Source organism: Humulus lupulus, chromosome 3, assembly GCF_963169125.1.
Source record: "Humulus lupulus chromosome 3, drHumLupu1.1, whole genome shotgun sequence".
NCBI lineage: Eukaryota > Viridiplantae > Streptophyta > Magnoliopsida > Rosales > Cannabaceae > Humulus > Humulus lupulus.
The window spans coordinates 17,660,075-17,669,472 of record NC_084795.1 but is presented as its reverse complement, the minus strand read 5'-3'; the positions used below and the strand labels follow the sequence as shown (position 1 = coordinate 17,669,472).

The window sequence follows — 9,398 nt, the reverse complement described above, 5'->3', positions numbered from 1 at the left end:
GTTTGCGTCAGTTCCTAACTGACGCTAACAGAAGGTTTACGTCAGTGCCCCACTGACGCCAACCTTCCGTTAGCGTCAATTAGGCACTGACGCTAATTTCCCCGTTAACAACATCATATTACCACTGACGCAAATTTTTCCCATTCGGACTGTCATTGTTAGTACTGATGCAAATTCCCTTGCATTTGTGGCAGTGCCCAACTGACACAAATGCTCAATCTAACATTGTCAGTCAACTTCGTTGACTGACGCGTTTGGCTGACACAAAATATGCATTTTGGTGTATTGACCTTAACAATGGAGGGCCAAAAATAGCGTCGGAAATCGTTGGCCAGAGCTGGGTGGCGCTGGGCGGAGGATAAAATAGAGAAAATTCTCTCTGTTTTGAGGAAAAACAGAAGAGAAATGAGGAGGAAAGGCTCTGCCTGGGGGTTTATATCACTGTGACCTATAGCGACGACTAGTAAACGGTCATCGTTGATATCAAACGCACTATTTCACTCAAACGGTGAGACCTTGTTGTCACTGTAGGATAGTGAATAGTACACAAATCATCTCGTGTCCTATGCGTCTACCCTATAAGCAGTGAAATTTGACTTGAATTTTTTGGCAGTTCACTTTCCCACATTTTTTGCCCTATTGCGATGACATATCGTCATGATCGAGTACAAAATAACTGACCAGTGGATTATATTAGACTCTATAGCAATGACATGTCGCTATAGGGAGTGAAAATAGGCAACTAACTCTTGGCAGTTGAGTTCCCTCCCTATCCTACAGCGACGATATGTCGTCGCCCTAGAATAACATATTTCCCTCCTTTTTTTTAAGATGGCTCTACAGCGACAACATGTCGTCGCTATAGGGGGTGCAAATAGGCAACCAACTTTGGGTGGTTGAGTTCTCTCCCCATCCTACAGTGACACATATTGTTTCTATAGACAAACATATTTCCTTCTTTTGTTTCGACGAAGACCCTTGTCGTCTCCGTAGAGTCGTTTCTTGCCTCTTGTTCCCTCCAAATTCCTGGTACCATACAACGACGACGTGTTGTAACTGTAGGGTATTAGGAATTTGGAGGACCTGACCGTGTGTTGTTGACGACCCTAGAGTGATGACATTTTTTTTAATAAATTGAGAATAAAGATATTTTAGTGGATTTCGACTACTTACATCGATGACTTTGGAGTCCTCGCAATAGATGTTGTCGTTGTAGAGTCATTTTCTTATAGTGAGCCATGTCAGCATTCTGTTAGCCACGCGGGATGATACTTGACAGAAGTACCACTTTACATCACTGTGAATTGTTCGGGGGGAATTTTTAACGGCCCGAAAAAATCAGGGGGCACAATAATGTATAGGTCATAGTTCGGGTGGCAAAAATCCTAAATAGCCTTGTTTTAATATACAAATTTGATGTTTATATGTCATGCTATTCTATGTTTCTAAAATGTTTTTGGAAAAATAATAGGTAGCATGCATCTAGATTTAAATTCCAAGACCCTATAAGAATCAACAACACTGGATTGTTTAATTCTTCTCCAAACTATAACTCCACCACCAAGATTGACCTTTAACCCAGAAGTTGACCTTTGACTATCTTTTCTGATTTTAATCAAAATTAGTGTATTTTGTAGGGCTCAAGTCTCTACCTAAATATACCAACATAAAATCCCCCCGTTAATGTTACATACTTGAGAATGTACTTTACTGCAATCGAGTGGCTCAATCTAAAATTGAATTGATCATGACTCACTATATCCTTACTATATAGCATATATCAACTATAACAATACATGCAATAACAAATATGAAAATGTCTACAATCGCTAATATCTTTTTTTTCCTCGTTGTGTATTAGGACACTACTCTTCAAATTTTAGTTATCGTAATTCTATTAAAATTTTGCATTGAAAAATGCATAAGTCCCTTATTGATATAATATGCTTGAAACAAAGCTAAAATTTTGTTTTTACAATCTTTGAAGATCTATATTCCTAAACCATAGCTTGTTTCTCTCCAATCTTTCATTCAGAATTTCGTGGCTTGCCATTTCTTTCCTTTTGATAATGTTTTTACATCACTCTCAACAAGTTAAATATCATCATGGTAAAGAACCAAGAAAATCACCTCCTTGTCTTTAATGTGTTTGTAAACACATGGTTCATCAATGCTTTTTTCAAAACCATATATGTCTTGATTGTTTCATCAAATATTAGGTTTCACAACCTAGACGCTTTCTTGAGTCCATAAATGGACCCGAGTAATTCACAAAATTTACGCTCTTAGCTTTTCACTTGAAATTAAAACCGTCTAGTTAAGCCATGTATTTAGGCTCGAGCATGTCTTCCTACAAACTGAGCTCCTATCTTAGCCTGTCATGTAGGTGAGATCATCATCCCTTGTTCGTGATGCTCGTTTTGAACTGATAAAAGAATGTTTTGTTGCTCGAAAGGAAACTAAGGTGACATATGCAATCGCGCTAGAATTATCATTTCCTATAGTGTGTGTTGTGACTAAAAGCATATTTAGTCACATCAAATTATAATTTTTTCTACTAATATATTGCTTGTAGCCATGGACTTTTTTCAGTGATAACATAAATTATATATTATAGATATGATTATGTTTTATTAGCCATAAATTTCTCACTTATCACATTTTTTTTCTCAAAAAAAATTTATAGTTTATATATATATATATATATCATGCACAACGTTTATATAACTTCGATAAATAATTTATAGACCAGGGACCGAATACTACGAGAGAGAAAACAACTTATATAATTCCTCCCGGCCGTAAACATATACTATATGAAAAATTCTTGTTAAAAAATCCAAATTGATCACGCACAGTAGTGTACGTACCAACAACCAGTCTACATATAATGGAGAAGCAAGAAATACAATTCCTTCTGCATGAAACATAAACGACAAAACTTTAGTAAAAGGCAAAGGAAGAATTTGAAAATGGGACAGAATATGAGAAACCCCATATCCTAAGCTTTCACATATGTCTCACTAGGACCACTTTATATTTATATGGTCTAAAACCTCACGGAAGCAAGGTAGCCAAGCCAACAGAACTGAAGATATTTTTTTTGAAGAGACTCCTTTACTCTTCTTTTGCATGCGCTATATTATCCATTATTTTCTCGAAATTCTAGTGTCTCACTCTCATTGTTCATTGTGAAAGCCAAAAATGGCCACAAAGACCACCACAGCCATTCCACCTCAAAATCTTTCCTCTGCCTATGGAGTACCACAAAACCTGGCGGCAACGCCGACAGCAGCCTCTGCCTACGCAGTACCTCAAAACCAGCTCCAGCTGACGCCAACTGCGACGTATGCAACTCAACCCTTGACACCAACTGCGGCGCCGTATGCACCTCAAACACTGAATACAACGACCCCACCTCATCATCAAAATCTAACATCTGGGGTTACGCCGCACCAGAGCCTAGCCTCGCCAGGCATTGTGCCTCATCAGAAACGAGCTGCTCATTCATCAGCAGTTGGACTCGGTAGCCGCACGGCTCGTACGGCACTCGGACTGGACGGCCGTGCGTCTCGCACTCTCGGACTTGACAGCCGTGCAACCCGTGGTGGAACGTCCGACGAGACTGAGCTGAGCAAAAGAATCATGGATCTTCATGAGTCTGATGAGCGTGGCCTTGCTGTTAAGCCTGTTCTTCACATCATCGATGTCATTTTTCACCGCGCTACTGCTGACCTACCTGGATTCAATCTTCAGGTATCGTATATTAATTATTCAAACACTTTGCTCAAGCTACTCTCTCTTGAATATCATTTTTAATAACTCTCGACTATTTTCAATGATTTATTACAGCATTCAGACATTGGTACCGATAAAAAAGCTGTCGTGTATTCTGTTGCTAGTCTTCAAGATAATGTCGAAATCCCTGCTAGGATTACGAACGCCATATCATGCGAGGTAATAGTTACATATATATATATATACATTTTTATATTTATGCTCACAAATTATGTGAGGTTTTTCATTAATGAATAGATAAGGTGTAAACATTTCAATTGTTGACAGGGAGTATGACAGGAAAAAAAAAACCGAATGAGGATCCTAGTAAAAAAGATTATACTACTTTTATTACAAGTTATAAAATAAACAAACAAATTGCCATAGATACATGAAATAATGTAAGAATCCGTAACAATGCGCACACTATATATTAATAGCACTGTTAAGTTATTGGTGGCTGAGTTCGTTGACTTGTTTGACCTTTTGGGGACACACATGCATATTTTGTATTATGACAGATCCTCAGCAAGTGCTCAGCTGGAGTGGATGTGCACACCATTACAATGGAAATATTACAGATAATCAAGCACTACGGGTGGGACTCGAAGGTGCTGCTAGCCTTGGTGGCATTCGCTGTGACTTTTGGCGAGTTTCGACTGGTCCTCCAACAATACTCAACCAATCCACTCGCCAAAGCGGTTGCTCTTCTCAAACAATTGCCTGAACTTTTGTAGCATGCTGGGGCTTTAAAGCCAAAACTCGACGCTCTCTACGATTTGATCAAGGAAATCCTTGACGTGACAAAGAAAATTGTCGACTTCTATGACCTTCCAAGGAATGAGTATTTTACTGCTGACTCCCCTGAAATTCTATCTGCTGCTTCTCATATCCCAACTGCTGTTTATTGGACCTTTCGGAGTATTGTTGTTTCTTCAACTCAAATTTTGGCCCTCACCGGCATGGGAATTGAGTATGTATAAATGCATATTAGTTTAATTGGGCTTATATAGTACTATATGTCTAGGGATGTGACCATATATTGTTGACTTTTTACATGTTTCGCCAGGTTTCTAACGGAGCCATGGGAGCTGTCTTCCTTGGCCCATAAGCTCAACAACATAAAAGGGCATGTTGTTGACATTATCGAACGTTGTTACAAGTTTGTTCGTGAGTTCTGCTTCTTATATGGATTCAATATGTGATATATATTCTAACATGTTATATATTCTTTTCTACGTTAATGAACGTTACATACGGCTAATATAAATGGCATGTGTATGTTGATACAGAGAAGAAGAAAGAGGATGAAGCATATGAGTATCTTGTGCGTACTTTCCAAATTACACACATCGATAACTCAAAGCCTCTGAGGGTTTTATTCAATGAAGATCCCCAAGCACTCTATGATTGCTACAGCAAGAAAAGGGTTTGCTCAGAAACAAATATTTAATTTATTGATTTCGCATTTTGTTGTTATTTTTTGAGCTTAATAATTTCACGTGTATTTGGTATATATAAAACAGATCATAATCGAGAATTTGAAGAGAAAAGTTGTGGCCTTATTCATCACAGAATTAGATCCTGAACTCATTCGTTCACCTGAATATGCAATCTTACAACAAATGTACGCAGAAAAGAGGCACAACATGACAAGATCTGAGAGTCAATATGAAGTGGATTGGGTTCCAATCTCAAACGTGTGGAATGATGACAAGTACAGAGTATTTGATAGGTTAAAAGAACAAATGGAATGGCACTCGGTGCACCATCCTTCAGCTGTAACCCGAGTGGCCCCAAGATTCTTCAGAGAGAAATGGGGCTTTGTTAAGAAGCCTATCCTCGTGGTGATCGACACTCAAGGCAGAGTTATGCACAACAATGCCATTCACATGATGTGTATTTGGGGAAGCCTATCCTACCCTTTTACTGCCAACAGAGAAAAATTGTTGTGGGAGGATAATGCCTGGACCATGGACCTGCTCATCGATGGCCTTGACCCCCATGTTTCTATTTGGGTAAGAGTTTTAACTATATATATGCTAGCTGACATGACATATACATGTGTGTATATATATATATAGTACTAATAACGTGCTTAATTTATTGGTTTAGATCCAAGAACAAAAGCACGTTTGCTTGTATGGAGGAGAAGACATTGACTGGATAAGGAAATTCACAAGAATTGCTAAGGATGTTGCCCGCGAATCTGGGATTCGACTGGAGTTGCTTTACGTGGGGAAGAGCAAACCTCACGAGAAAGCAACAAGGAACATCATCGAGCTGATTTTGAAGGAGAACCTAAGCAGAACCTTGGACTGGAACCTTATCTGGTACTTTTGGCTGCGGTTGGAGAGCATGTGGCACTCCAAGGGGCAACTGACCACGGCTGAAACTGTCAAGCACGACCGTGTAATGCAAGGAATCATTGCGATGCTGAGCTATGGGTCCAGTAGCCAAGGTTGGGCTGTTATCAGCAAAGGTTTTGAGGGAACGGTTAAGGGCAACGGGGAGCACATGTTTAGGGGCTTGACTGAGCATGGCCTATGGAAGAAGAGGGAGGCAGTGATCGGTTTCGTGCCCGCTCTGGATGAGTACCTTCAGAAGCTCCATGTTGACGCACCACACCACTGCACCAGCCTCATTTTGCCAGCCACTGGTGCAATGCCCGAAACCGTGGCTTGCTCTGAGTGCGGGCGTTTGATGGAGAGGTACAGCATGTTCCGCTGCTGCCTTGACTAATATTGACCATTTCATCGTGAACTTGATGACGAGTTGATATGCACGCATAATATTGGCATGGCGCCTCTATGACAATAAAAGAACATCGTCATCGATCATAAATAAATTGTTATGAGAATATTGTCGTAATTGTTTTATCTTATATATATATATATTTTTTTTTTAAAAATATTTTGGGACAAAATTTATATCATGTATTGCATTGCTGTTGCTTTGGCAACTACAACCAAGTTTTCTGTTATTTTAATTATTGAATAAATAAATAATACTTGCTGTTTTTCATGCCTTCCAATACGACTACTATAAAATATATATATATATATGCTTTAATTAATACTACTATTATTTGTTGGGTATATTAAGTGTATATATCTTATAAATATTACTGCGGGATCTGATTCATATGTTTATAACTCTAAATAATTAATATTAATTCAAAGTCTATGTAAATACAGCCAATAATATATAAAGTACATAATTACTTTAGAAACTACTAATTCTTTTTCTTTTGTTATTTGTAACATATTAGATTTTAAAATAAATATACGTGAATATATTCATCTGAGATAGTGAAGTAATGGAAAATTTGTGTGTGTATTAGCATTTAAAAACGGGCCGGTTTAAAATAATCTTAATTAGTCGAAAAATATAGAAATTTAAGAGAAAGTCCGAACCCAAAACCAAATTGGAGAAACTTTTGGGAACTTCTAGTAGATTAAAAACAATTATGGCAAATTATTTTTGAGCATTTAATATGTAGTTATTGTTAAAGAAAAGTAAAAACTTAGGAAAAAATTACCATTTTGGATACCTAAACCCTAATTTGTACATAATGACACTACAAGAAAATGGACTTTTGCCGGCGTGTTTCGGAATTGTGCCAGCAAAAACCCTTGCTATTACCGGCGCAATTACGAAATGTGCTTACAACAGAAACTTTTGCCAACGCCACTTCCAATTGCGCCTTACGGCCCACTTTTTGCCGGCGCACTATGTATTATTACACTGGCAAAAATAATTTTTATACAACCCTTCAATTGACGGTGGCATTTTTCCTGATACATTACGATGTTACGCCGGTAAAAATCTTCTAAACACGCTGGTAAAAGTCATAAATGCGTCAGTAAAAGATAAAATTGCATCGGTAAAAGTATTAAGAAATTTAAATACACAATTATTTTTAATTTTTATTAGTGATTATAGTTTTATATATTATGATTCATTAATTAATAATTATTTAACATCTAATTAAGGGTATAAAGTTGTTAGATAGATCTAAGATCAATAATAATACTAATTAACTTTGTAATTATGAACAAAGATTGTTGTGATCATTGTCAATTATGCTTATCTAACCATACAATTATCATTTATTTTTTTTAAAAAATTATCATAGGTCTAATAAACTGTTGTATTAGATATAAGTTTATGAATATATACAATCTTGGTCTTACTCAACATTATTAATTAGTGTTACCGATCATATGATCGAATATTGTTCTTTTGTTAATATATATATATATATATGTTTCATTATTGATAATTTCTTGAAACGTTAAATAATTATTCATTTTTTCATACCACTGATTTTTTATTATCATTAATAAGAATTTAAAGTAATTTTATTTAATGTGTAAATAGATAAGCTATTGTGATATATATATATATAGGGTAGGTTGTATGTAATCAAATTTCATCAATTTTTAGATAGATTTAGTATTTTATTATTAATTATGAATATTATAAATAGTTCGAATAAATCGTAACTGTTAAAATATTCGAAATGTTAAGTAGTATTTTAGTTAACATATTTTGTTGGTAGTGCCGAAAAATAAGTTAAGCATATCAATTTTTAGATATATTTAGTATATATTAGTAATTGTGGACATTATAAATAGTTCGTTTAAACTGTAAGTGTTAAAATATTGAAATTGTTAAGCAGTATTGATAATTAACCTACCTTGTTCGTAGTGCATGAATGTTTTGATCTCCTTCCATATAATATCCGAAATTAGTATTACGTTAAGCATTTGAACTATTATTTTTTTGTTTAGACAATAAAATGTTTCAATTATGTGTACGAATAATTGAAATAAATTTATTAATTAAACGAGAAAATATATATATTTTTGCCGGCGCAATAGTGCATCGATGAAACTACTTTTGCTGGTGCGTTTGACGAAGTGCGCCGACAAAAGTATAGCGGGAAAATTCCCACCTTCACATTTTAAAATGCACGTGGTAAGTGAAAACTTTTGCTGGCGCATTTCGTTGCGCCGGAAAAAGTCCACTTAAATGAAACGACACTGTTTTGTACTAGGGCAACAAGGGTGACTTTTACCGGCGCAATATTTGACTTTTGCCGGCACAACGAAACGCGCCGGCAAAAGTTTAATGATATTTCACCAGCCGCTCCTCCCTTCTTCCCCAATTCTCTTCCACGACTTCTCTCTCTCTCTCTCTCTCTCTCTCTGCACCAGATGCTCCCCGACCACCACCCCACCCTACCCGAGCCCCACCCCAACGCCACCGCGAGCCCACCACTGCCGCCCCCCTCCTCCTTCAAGCCGCCCCCTAAGGTAAGTTTTATAATATAGTTTTGTATTTTATTTTATTTATGTATTGAATTTAATTTTTTTTGTTTCTATGGAGTCCCCGAGCCACTGCCGGAGCGGAGCCACTTCACCCACTGTAATATTTTAATTTTTTATTTACTATTTTTAAGTTATTTTTATAATATATGTTTTTAGTATTTATTAATTGTTTTTTTTTGTAAAATTAAAAAAAATAGATTTGAATATGTATTTTTTTAATTTTAGTGCTTTATATGTATTTGTTTATTTTTTCTTGTTAATATTTATTATATTGTATTTTAGTTA

General features: G+C 36.3%; 1 pseudogene; it reads left to right on the top strand.

Moving 5' to 3' along the window:
* The first annotated feature begins 3,182 nt into the window (after positions 1-3,182).
* LOC133822241 (protein SIEVE ELEMENT OCCLUSION B-like) lies at positions 3,183-6,811 on the top strand (annotated as a pseudogene).
* Positions 6,812-9,398: the final 2,587 nt, after the last annotated feature.